This window comes from Gymnodraco acuticeps, unplaced genomic scaffold (genome assembly GCF_902827175.1).
Source record: "Gymnodraco acuticeps unplaced genomic scaffold, fGymAcu1.1, whole genome shotgun sequence".
Lineage (NCBI taxonomy): Eukaryota > Metazoa > Chordata > Actinopteri > Perciformes > Bathydraconidae > Gymnodraco > Gymnodraco acuticeps.
In genome coordinates this window covers 99475-112329 of record NW_022991295.1, presented here as the reverse complement: position 1 = coordinate 112329, position 12855 = coordinate 99475, and positions in this window count along the sequence as shown.

The window sequence follows — 12855 nt, the reverse complement described above, 5'->3', positions numbered from 1 at the left end:
AATATTAAATATAGTGAAGTAAAAGTACACCATTTACCTCTGAATTGTAGTGGAGTAGAAGTACAAAGTAGCAACAAATACTCAAGTGAAGTACAAGTATCTCAAAATTGTACTTAAGCATCTAGTAAGACCGTTAAACACCTGCACTTCGAAAGAACATCCATAACATTCATCTGGCTGCAGCTTACACATTAGTTATCTAATATATCATATTCCAATCACTTGTATATAGACTCTTTTTTTTCACTATTTCACAATTTTTTTTGCATTTACGTCTTCCACTATTTTTTTTCAGTCTTTCACTTTTCAGAGCCTATGAACTCAGATTTTCATTGACATACAACTACACCGTATGTTTGTATATCAAAGAAAAGCCTTGAATCTTGAACCTTGAACATACAATTAGCTTTGGCTAACTTGAAGTGTCCATTTCTAGGGTTGTTTTATGCTTTTACAGTTTAATTGTGTGTGTGCCAAAGGTCTGGCATGGTTACTAACAACCAATAAAAAGCTAGGTTACCTTTTGTGTTGAAATGTATTGTATCATTTACTAAACAGGCCTCTGTATGAAATTGGTTGTATACAGCAGTTACTGTACTTAGTATAATTTTAAATACCCTATAGCGTCACTTTTAATTGACAGCTGGAGTTAATGTCACCTGATTTAAAACGTAAATGAGGGCCCTCTCAGAAATAAAGTGACTTTTTTTCAAATTAGAAACGTGAGAGGCACGAATAAAACACAGGAGGCTAAATATTTTCTGCAATTTAGAATCAAATACACCTGCTGATTACATTACATTCAGTGGGTTATTTTGATCATGGGATTGTAATATCTGTAAATCAGTGCTTGTAATACATGTGTTGCTATTTTTCCATAGATTTAATCAATCAATCAATGTTTAATTATATAGCCCAATATCACAAATGTTACATTTGTCTCAGTGGACTTCACAGTGTGTACAGAATATCAGTATGACAATACGACACCCTCTGTCCTTAGACCCTCTGTCCTTAGACCCTCACATCGTACAAGGAAACACTTCCGGAGAAAACCCACAGTTTAAAGGGAACATGGGAGAAACCTCAGGGAGAGCAACAGAGGAGGGATCCCTCTCCCAGGACGGACAGACGTGCAATAGATGCCGTGTGTAAATTGGTAACTTAGAGTAAAGTGAACTATCTAAACACTCAGTCCTTTACCTCACTGAGCCTCTCAGTCTGACTGGAGAGGACTCTCCCTCCACATCATTGTAGAAACATCTTCTTCTTCCGTTAGAGCAGCTAGCACCAGATGCTAATAACAACAGCGCGTACCGGTGCACCCTCCCTTTCTCCCTCGCTCACTCCCTCGCTCACTCCCACGCTCACTCGCACTTTGGCTGTGAGCTGCGGTTGCCAGATAAGCCAACATCCCCCATTTTCATCACTTACAGCGCCCATCGTACAGGGCAAATGAAAAGTGTAACCGGGGTGAAAAGGGTGTTACATTTACTTAATTATGAATGTTGTTACATCAAGGCCGAACATTAGGATGAGCACCAACGGTCAAAACATTTTTTTTCCTCCCAGAGCTGTCAGCGCAATGCCTCCACAGATCTGGCGCCCTAGGCGAACATCTATAACGCCAGTGCGACGGGCCGGCCCTGGTCTCAGGTTACGCTGTTGGAAGTGTAGGTACAACCATAGATATATATATAAACACGTGTTTATATATATCTATGGGTACAACCATAGACTGTATATATAAATGGACGTAGGGTCCGTGACGTCACCCATAGGATTCTGCAGAGTTGCCGTGAAGCCCTTAGTAGGCGGAGTCGGCCACTAACGGCTCGACAGTAACGTTAGAGTTCAACTCCCGCCTTCTCCAAATAAGGGCAAAGAGGCGGAGCCGAGGCGGGACCTGCTGCCACCGAGCTGGAAGTTCCAGAGCTAGCTGAAGCTACCAAGCTAAGCTAACATTTACGTTTCTAAGGTAAGCGGACATGAAACTATAAATAATAATCTAAGTTATTGAGTTTTTAGCATAATACTAAAGAATCTTAAAACCCCTTAACGTTTGTATGCAATTGTGCTAAATTCAACACTGGAATCAAGCAAATATTAATATGTTTGCATGACATTAGTTATTTATATTTTGATATCACTTAATTATACGTTTAATACATTTAAGTCAAGCTAAGGTACATGTGATGGTAGCTAGTTAGTGCTCTTACCTGTGAGGCCTCCTCCAAACAGCATAATAACCAGACTGTATCATTAAAACTAAGTACCAGTTCTAGATCATTGACTTTAGACAAACAATTCAAAAGATAAAATGTATTTAAAGACCAATCTTTATTTGAATGTGCCTCTTAACCTGAGATATTAGTTATACAGTAATAGTATTGACAATCTAAAAAAACTGAGCAACTCAACAGTCAACTTTATGTTTCTTATTGTCTAAAGCATTTATTATTTTCATTTTCCCCCTCTCATATTCAGTGTGGACGGATTGAGACAGCCTGGTGTCCAGAGAGCTGCAGAGACTTCAGGGAGAAACCTCCGTGTGATGGACGTCCTGTCTGTTGGTTTGGAGAGGACTGAGGGTCTTTCCTCAGCGAGGAGGACCAGGACCAGGCCTGATGAAGGAGCCCATGCTGGGCAAAGCTGATACCAACCGCACAGGCCTAGTCTGTCACTTTATTTGACTAAATGTGTTTACTTATACATTTAATAGGTTTACACCTTCTGTCCATATGTGCTTTTGGTTCACATTTCAATAAATTGTATTTGTATTTGCTCTCCTTTTGTCCATTATTCTTACTGAAAATGTTAGATTACACATTCACATCTGACTGAAGATTGGCCCCATTTATTTATGACGTTGCAAAACAAGGTACATGTTGTGAAGCTCATAAAGTGAGGCAAATAGAAATAATCAGCTGATGGAGTGTAGATGTGGAAATAGCTGCATTCGATCAGCTGACTGTTTTCACAATAAAAGTAGTTTCTTAGTGAATGTCCTGTACTGGTCTTAAAATCTCATAACATCAGCTTTTAATGTTCCTCTTGGATGTTCTTCTTGACCCTCAGAGAAGGAGAACATGTCGTGTCTTTCAGGCATGTCCTTTCCTAACAAAAATGACAGGAAACATAAAACATATTATTGCAGAACAAGTGTGTTATTTATGAAAGCGGTGTGTTTGTGTGTTTAGGGGCTGTAGATATCATTATTTTGTAATTGTAATGTTTTTTTTTATTTCAACAATGAGCTACAAAGACAATCAGATTATGAATGAACAGTATGAAGTTCATCAACATTGAAATATATGTTATCAAAATAATATTTAACTGTTATCAAAACGTAGTGCAACTGTAGAAGCTTGCTCTGTTGTCTCACTGAAAGAATCACTTTTACCACGTTTTTTACAGACAATATTGAGAGATAAATAGTAGCAGTTCTCACTATGTGTTAAATATCTTTGCCTTCAATACATTACATTAGAAAGCTGACAAAGTCATATTGCTAAATATCTAAATGTAACTTTTTGCATGGAAAAAACCCTCAACTTCACTGATGTGTAGGTGATCTAGTATTTAGTATTGTTTAATGGAATGTATATCAGTGTATTCAAGTCAATACTTCATTCATTTAAACCAATATCTTTCTTGATTCTTTGTACAGTATGAAAAAAGAGTCTTTGTACCTGAGCTGAAGTTCACTGCTGTGAGGAGTCCAGTTCTGTCTCTCACTCTCTGGTCCAGCCTGTCTGCATCACCTGGACACCTTAAACAAACAGATATATATGTAAAGTACCATGTGTACAAACAATATAACTGATTATCTTCTGTTGAACATGTTGGATTGTGTATTGTCCGAGTCAGGGTCCTTTTTATTTTACTGTAACTTTGGAAGTTGTGTTACCAATGCTTGCTGTTTATTTCATAACCATTTGGTAATGACATTAATAAAAACAACAAGGTTTGGGTTCGTTCTTCAGATGACTCTGACGTTAACGTGTAAGCTCAATAATGAACTCCAGCTCAACCAACCATATTGTAATATCTAAGTAATCATCTTGAAATATGACATTAATAATTGTAATATACACACATCTTATTGTGAGGTTGATTTCACATACACTACTTCGACATTAGCTTGTCCACATACTTGAGCATAGCCAATTTAAATTAACCTTAGATGCATACAGTTCTACCTACATAATAAAATATCTCTAAGTTACAAGGATGTAACCTTATTTTATCAACCTCAAACAGAAGCCGTTTGTTCAACAGTATTATCCCACTTAACACTTGTCTATTTAGTTTACCTTTATATATACAGTCTATGATTTTAACTTGGAGGCTACGATTACAATCGTTAGCACCGATGTAGCTACCACTAGCCACTAACTAACCCAAGCCTTACCATTCATTACGTAGCCGATTAAAATCATTAACACATAAATAAAGCACTCGAATTTCACTTACCGCATTCATGCACCGTCTGTTTTAACCGCAGAGCGAGTCACAATAGTCCGATATATAAGCATGAAGAACAAACAACTACGGCCGGCTACAAGTTGTGTTTCCTGGATGAGCTGAGCAGGCAGAGTCCCTGTAGCTAGCTTCACGGAGCAGCTAGCAGAGAGACAAGAAGCTAGCCGCAGCAGGCACTTGACAGAGCCGTCACTCAATGTGACCACGCCCTAATCTATGCACAAACTTTAAGACCTAATATAAATAAAAGGGTCGCGTTAGAAAACAATTCACTCACAGATCCATAATTATGAAGGTGGAATCTAACTATATCGCTAATAAAATGTATGGAGCCAGGGGTAGAAACATGTTTTTTTCTGCTGTAAAGTTGGGCATTTTAACATGGGGGTCTATGGAAATTGCTCGTTTCTGCAGCCATCGCCTATCGGCCAATATATGAACTGCAGTGTGTGGCACTTCCGTATTGGCTTCCCGGCTCTACCCCACAGTTTGCCACTTGGGTACAACGCTACATTTCCCGCCCCTTCGCAGTCATACAATAGGCTACGGAGAGCGGCAAGAAACATTTCCTCAGGCATCGAAAAGCGGAACCGAAATTCACATGTCTAAATGATGCCGTTGGAATCGAAATGTTGAACTCAACCCTACTTATGATCCAGGACCACAGCCACGACTCAAGATCCAGGGCTCGCGATCCAGGACACAGGACCGCAGGATCATCCATGACTCCGGATCCCGGCGTATATAGACACCAAAAAGAAATAAATTTGGGGAAGCTGGGTTAATCGGAACATGAGAGTCAGAGTTGGGCAATGTTAGTAACTGTAGTCTGATTACTGAATTATAAAAGTAACGCGTTACACTACTCCGCTACCGGCAAAAGTAATATTATTACAGTAACGCGTTACTTTGTAACGCGTTACTGTAATAATATTACTTTTGCCGGTAGCGGAGTGTAACGCGTTACTTTTATAATTCAGTAATCAGACTACAGTTACTAACATTGCCCCGGTACTAGTGCTGCGTACCTGGACTGACATTCAGGTTCAGGTCCGGACTCAAGTCCAGAGGTTCAGGTTCAGGTCCGGACTTATAAGTCCGGACCTGAACCTGGCTTGTGTCAAGTTGTGTGAGTAACTAAAGTGAACTTATTGTGAGCTAATTATCATAATCAACTCAAATTCAAACTCGTCAGGTTTATTGTGCTCCCTTCCAACTTGTGTCTACATTTCTCTACAAAGTACAAATGTAAAAAAACACTTTTTGCCACTTATAAATGACTTATGACAGCAACTACAGTGAACTACTACAAAGTTCAAACATTTATTTCATTTACCAAACTAAAGTAACCAAACAGTCCCTGAGCTGACTGAGCCTAAATCCCTAAAACGTTGCTGAAAGGTAGAGTGTAGAGTAGACTATACGCATTACACTGTTACGCACCTACTATACAGTATACACTGTAGTGACTGTACAGTCAGAGTGTACTGTACTGTCTGTACACCATGTCTTTTCTACAACTCTACAAGTGTACATTATACAGTACATACTACATACATAGTGATGTACATACATACTGTTGGAAATTAAAATTAATATTGATATGGCGTAATTTTGAATTAAATACACTATTTAATTTAAATCAGTTTTATTCTGAAAAAACCGGAAGTTCACACTATTAACTTAATACTTTTATTCTGAAAATTATTCACTTCCGGTTAGCATTAGCATGTGGCGAAATGCTACGTTTTCAAACCGTAAATCGAAGGTGAAATGACATGTGATGTTGTACACTGAGCACACTGGGATTAGCACTCATTTATTGACGCTGAATAACGTTTATCAGGGAATGTTTAAATAACCACAGACACCAGAATATACGTAAGTGCTAGTTGTTTTGCGAGTCCAAGTACCGGTTCCCGGCGTTCCGGTTTTAACCGGACTTGAACCGAAACTCTTTACAAGTCCAGTACCGGCCGGTACGCAGCGCTACCCGGTACGCGTTACTTCGTTACTTTTATAAAATAATCACACTCACTGAGAGACAAGAGGGGTTTCCGCCGCAGGTTTATATACATGTTGGCCTATGTAATCTGCGCGATTTGCGAGACCACATTTCCACGTGTAGTGCTGCATAAACATGGCTGAGTCTTTTCATCTGTAAACTCCCTCAACGGGGCCGCTCGCCAGGGGCGGCGGGTGCTGTAGGCTAGGGAAGGCTAGGCCTTCCCAAATATTTGTGTCCCTGCATCCTGGTAAAATAAACATATAATGTATAATGTTTGTGTCTTTGACATTAGCACTAGTGATGGCAGTTTGACACTGAAGCTTCGAACGGAGCTTCAACCCTGGACTTCCTATTCCATAGAAGCAGTGCTTCGAAGCTTGCTTCAAATCACGTGACATATGACGTCTGAAGCAGCAACTGCTTCAAATCACGTGACATGTGACGTCCGAAGCAACAACTGCTTCATTTCCTGAATGAATCACTTGACTGGTTCGCGGTCCATTCACGCGATTCAATGCACTGCCTCGTCTCGATTCTGACGGGTGACAGGTTGAAACATTTTCGAATTTGAGCGCTTCAACACTTTATGACCGCTCTAAACAATGCGCAATGTGTGGGTTGTTGTCGTAGTTTGCGTTGTTGCTGTTGAGTTGTTGTTGGTATTGCATTTGAATTGTAGTATCATTATAGAGCAAGCCAGGAAGAAAGATAGGTCGTTCTGGCTCGGGAAACACTTCGAAATGTGGAGAAGAATTATCAGTCATATAAAAACAGTTCAATATTTCAAGGAATAGATAGCCCAGTGGGTAGAGCCGGGGCCCGAATGCAGCGATGTCCTCCGCGCAGCTGGTTCAAAGCCTGGAATGGATGTATTTGAATCATTGCTTTTCAACTTTAATAACTGATAAAAGGCCCTCTCCTCCCAAAAACATGTCCAGCACTCTCTAGTCTCTTCTCAATAACCTTACCCAATACATACAATTATCAATCTTTAATTGCAAATAGAACATGATATTATTCAGTCTTAGTGTGTGTGTGCATCGAATATTTTTCAAGGCAAAGATACGTTAAACCCACTGCAGCCTTGCACTTCGCCAGGAGAGGTCACTGTACCTGAAGCTTCGAGAAATGAACCTATTTCCGACACAATTGTCCAAGTGGTTCGATGCTTCATTCAAAACTTCATTTTGCCATCACTAATTAGCAGAGGTGGGACCAAGTCATTGTTTTGCAAGTCCGAGTCAAGTCTCAAGTCTTTGTGCTCAAGTCCGAGTCAAGTCTCAAGTCTTTGCGCTCAAGTCCGAGTCAAGTCTCAAGTCAGGATGGGCAAGTTCAAGTCAAGTCCAAGTCCTAAACTTTGAGAAAACGAGTCTTAAACAAGTCATTATGTGCTTTTCATCAAATGTAATGACATCGATCAACAGAATAATACTTAATTATCAAACTGCTCTTTATTAGTCACATTAATAATTTAATAATCCATTTTCTCTCTGCTGGTAAAGTAACGTGTGTTTTTCTAATTTGAGAGGGATCAGTAAGGTAAGGCTACCGTGACGGTTTGATTCAGAAGGAGTTTAATTGATAAGATCCCTGATGTTGAGGTAACCAGAATGTTTATTTCCACTGTGTACAACATGTTGTAAGGGACCCACAATCTATCTTTATGCAAGGGATAATGTGCAGTGAGGCGGTCTCTATGGGGAAAAGAACACCTGAATCTAGATCCCTCTGCAGGTGGTACTTTAAGTATATTTTGATGCTAATACTTTTCTACTTTTACTTGTAACATTTTGAATGCAGGACTTTTTATTGTACATGGTTCCTGCAGGTTTCGCCAACTCAAATGTAAGACTTTTCAACACCTTTTTAAGTCCACTTTGAATAGAATTTAAGACCTATTTAACGGGAATAAAGTATGAAGGGAAATTGATATGAAAGAAGAAATACGTCCCATAATCACTTACAAAGTAAATGTATTCATGTTCAACATAAGAACAGTGACTGAACATAACAGCATAACAGTACAGAACTGTGTTAGCGTGTTAGACAAAAAGTGTGTATGCGTGTGTGTCTGTGTGTGCTTGAGTGTGTATGTGTGTGCTTGTGTGTGTGTGTGTGTGTGTTAGGGCTGTGCAATTAATCATATTTTAATCGAAATTACGATTTTGGCCTGCCACAATTACGAAAACAACATAATCGAAAAAAACGATTATTTTGCTTTGCTAGGTTGTGACAGTGCACTACAACATATTTGATCTAATGAATTTTTTAGTAATGTATCATGTATTTAATAAATTTTTGTATTGGTTTTTCAGTTGAATTATACGTTCAGGGTAATCAACAGTTAAAAAGATACTGTTCAAATTATTATTTGTTTTAAAGTTCAATAAATGGATGTTTTCAAAGTCAATGAATAATCATATTTAATAATCATGATATTAATTATTGACCAACATAATCTTGATTATTGCCATAATCGAGCAGCCCTTGTGTGTGTGTGTGTGTGTGTGTGTGTGTGTGTGTGTGTGTGTGTGTGTGTGTGTGTGCTGTGTGTGTGTGTGTGTGTGTGTGTGTGTGTGTGTGTGTGTGTGTGTGTGTGTGTGTGTGTGTGTGTGTGTGTGTGTGTGTGTGAGAGAGAGAGAGTGACAAGGAGCGGCGCCGGATTCATTTCAGAAGTGCGGGGGCCAAAAAGTGCGTGTGTATGTGACATAGCCTACTTGCCAACCCTCACGATTTTCGCGGGAGACTCCCGTTTTCCTCCCGGGGTCATATTTATCCCGCATTTATCCCGATTTCTGACTAAATCTGATTTGTTTCATTCTAACATAACGCACCAAATGTTACTGTTTCCACTCGGACTTCAATACAGCTACACCATTGTTTGGTTTCCATGGTAACGTGTCATTTTAGTAGCGCGAGCAAATGGAAGTCTGAGAGGGTCTTCAGGAGGAAGATAGTCAGAGAAAACAGAACAAGAATGGACAACTCAACCCTCTGCTCACTCCTTTCCTGTACATTAAACTACAGACCAGCGCAGTTGCTCATTCAATCTCTTCTTTTTTCCCGCTACTCTCTTGTTTGACAAGCTGAATGTTGACTGGTGTTTGACTGAAGTAAGCTCTGTGAAAAGTTCCAGTTATTAACTCGGTATTTACAAAGCTGTCATCTCCACATTTGGAGAAAGTTACAAGCCGTTTGACAGCAGCACATCTGCATATTTCACAGAAGGCTCGTTTAGTGGTTTTGCAAATAATTAACCACTCTCTGTTTTTGTACCATTCTGCATTGAAGTACCTTCTCTTGGCCCAAATAAGCTTTTATTTGCCCGTCTCAATGTCCCGACAACAAACCTCCATGCAGTCGGAACCAGCCTGTTTCGGTTCAACGATGCCGGCGGCGGCGGTTTTGACAGCCTCTGCGGCCGCAGAGCTGCTGCTGGGGTTCATCTGGCTGCGCTGGTTCTATGGTTGAAGGACCAGGCTCCGGAGCTGGTTCTATGGTTGAAGGACCAGGCTCCGGAGCTGGTTCTATGGTTGAAGGACCAGGCTCCGGAGCTGGTTCTATGGTTGAAGGACCAGGCTCCGGAGCTGGTTCTATGGTTGAAGGACCAGGCTCCGGAGCTGGTTCTATGGTTGAAGACAGGCTCCGGAGCTGGTTCTATGGTTGAAGGACCAGGCTCCGGAGCTGGTTCTATGGTTGAAGGACCAGGCTCCGGAGCTGGTTCTGTGGTTGAAGGACCAGGCTCCGGAGCTGGTTCTATGGTTGAAGGACCAGGCTCCGGAGTTGTGGATGTCAGGGATGTGACATTCAAGTTGTTGAATTTCAGCTTAGTTTGACTGTATTTTGTTTTCTTATGCGCCAGTTCTTCTGACATGTTTGCAAGTTTATCTATCTAGGTTAACGGCGGACACACACTGAACAACGTAACACATAACGTAAACAACGTAACAAATAAACACATCTAAGCTTTGTTATTGGTTGTAATGTACATGGATACATTTGAATGGTGTGACAATGTCCTATTTGATTGGATTAAAATGTACATATTCTTCCTGTTATGTCTGCCTGCTGTATTTTACCTAATGCAAAGTGACCTGCTCCATCGAAATCAGTCGCATTGATCCGAAGACACATTTTGAGTTGTATACACTGTTGGAAAGAGGAGATTCCTAGCTTTCTAATGATATCAGGATTGTTTTTGTACTATATTAAGCAACATATGTCACATTATATAATGACTGTCACCGAGTCATCATTTTGAGAAAAAGGCCTTAAAGTTTCCTCTTCTCTGGATCGATCTGATTGATTATTAGCGGAGCAAATGATCAAAGTAGTACGGAGGGAAGATATTTTCGTTTGGATTACTGGTCTGGGGGGAGCTTGCGAGTGTGTGCGTGTATACCACGTGTGTGTGTTTGTGTATTTTTGCGTTTGTTTCCCGGGGAAAACTTTCAAGAAAAACACCGGCTGTTGTTATGCTTGCTGTGACGTCAAATTACTCCGTTCTCCGCTTGTAATTATGCCGAAGCTTCAAAACTGTATTTATCATCTGAATTTGCCGAAACAAGTTTAATATTCTGAAAGCCAAGACTTTGTTTATTTGAAATCAGATGAAAACAAACTGTAACGGACCCTGCGGTGTTATCTATGATTACTATGCCTTACATTCATAATGTCAGCGGAGGGAGGGGAAGCGGCGCTGTAGAAGAGCAGAGTGGCGAGTGAGAGGCGAGCTGTGTTCTTCCCTTTACAAGCTTCAAAAATGCCTGTAGCTAATGAGATTGAATATAACAATCAACAATAACAACAATATACACAGCTAGATCAGATGGCGTTCTTTTTAGATGCGACTTTAGAGTAGAGGGGAATTATTGAAACGGGATGTGTACAGGGTTCCGCGGCATCCGCTGCTGCGAAAATGTGGGGCAGGGCCGTAAAGTAGGGGGGCCAATGGCCCCCCAGCTTCCGGCGCCCTTGACAAGAGCTATATTCAGAGCTCTGCTGCCTTGGCTACACTATTTCATCGTTGCTGTTGTATGATTGGTGTTTAGCTACGGTATTTAGCGTCTACATCACCTCCGCTTTTAGGGTTGACGTAGACCCAAACTTCGCCCGGAGGTCCCCCGGTGTTGTTGCGGGAGCTGCTGCACTAGCCAACGCTGCATTAGCTGCTGCTGCACTAGCTAACGCTACATTAGCAAAACAAACGCTAATTTATTTTGCAAAAGGTGCAGCGGGCTTCAAACACGTTCCCTCCACTGGTTTCAACCAAGCACTAAATTAGATGTTTTCCAACCAAATACAGTTGAACTTACACTTCCCCATATTTATTTGTAAGTAGATTCGAAGATAGGCTACATGAGCTGAAGCTTGGTTGCTAGGTTACTAGCTGGGTGTTCTCCAATAAGGGGCCGGGGGAAACAAAGTTAGTGATTACTGGTTCCATGTTGATTTAATTCAATACAAATTGTTGGGGGGAACTGAAAGGCTGTTACCGTACTGGTTACTTTGCAGCCCGGACATTTCCCCCAAAACACATTTAGACGCTATCGCAACACAGAAGTACCTTTCAAATCCGATAATTTTTAAGACCTTCTAAATCATATTTAAGACCTTTTTAAGACCTTAAATATTCAGATTAACAAATGTAAGACTTGTTAAGACCCCGCGGGAACCCTGATTGTAACTTTTTTTAATTGTCTGAACTTCTCCCACCTCTGACAATAAAGTGGTTACCAAAAAAAAACCCTGCTCTGAAGGTTATTTTCATTTTACAAATCCTGCACTCAGCTTTGCTTTCTCCAATATCATTGAAAAGCAGCCAGATGCTGCTTCTTTTTTCGGTTTTCGCTCATTTCTTGACTTTTTCCGACGGGCTTGCATTTAAATCCGACTCTGTGCAGCTGGCCTGTACCACTACACATGCTGTGCCCCCCACCCTTCTTTCACATAATGGTATGATCCTTGTGTGTCCTCGCATATGATTGGCCGCATGGTGGCTAAATAAAGACCCGCCCCTGCCTGCAAGGATTCTCAGCAAGAGTAGGAGCGGCTGCCGGCTGAAGATTCTGCTCTCCCCAACGGGAGTCTGCTCTTCTAACGGCAGCTCGCGATCGGCGTGTTGGAGACCTCTGAATTAAAGTATCAAGTCACCTCAAGTCAGAAGGCTCAAGTCCAAGTCAAGTCCCGAGTCATTGGTGTTCAAGTCCAAGTCGAGTCGCAAGTGTTTTGTGATGTTGTCAAGTTGAGTCTCAAGTCATCAAATTTGTGACTCGAGTCTGACTCGAGTCCAAGTCATGTGACTCGAGTCCACACCTCTGCTAATTAGCACTGCTATGCAGCCACCTGTGCCCTGTACTACG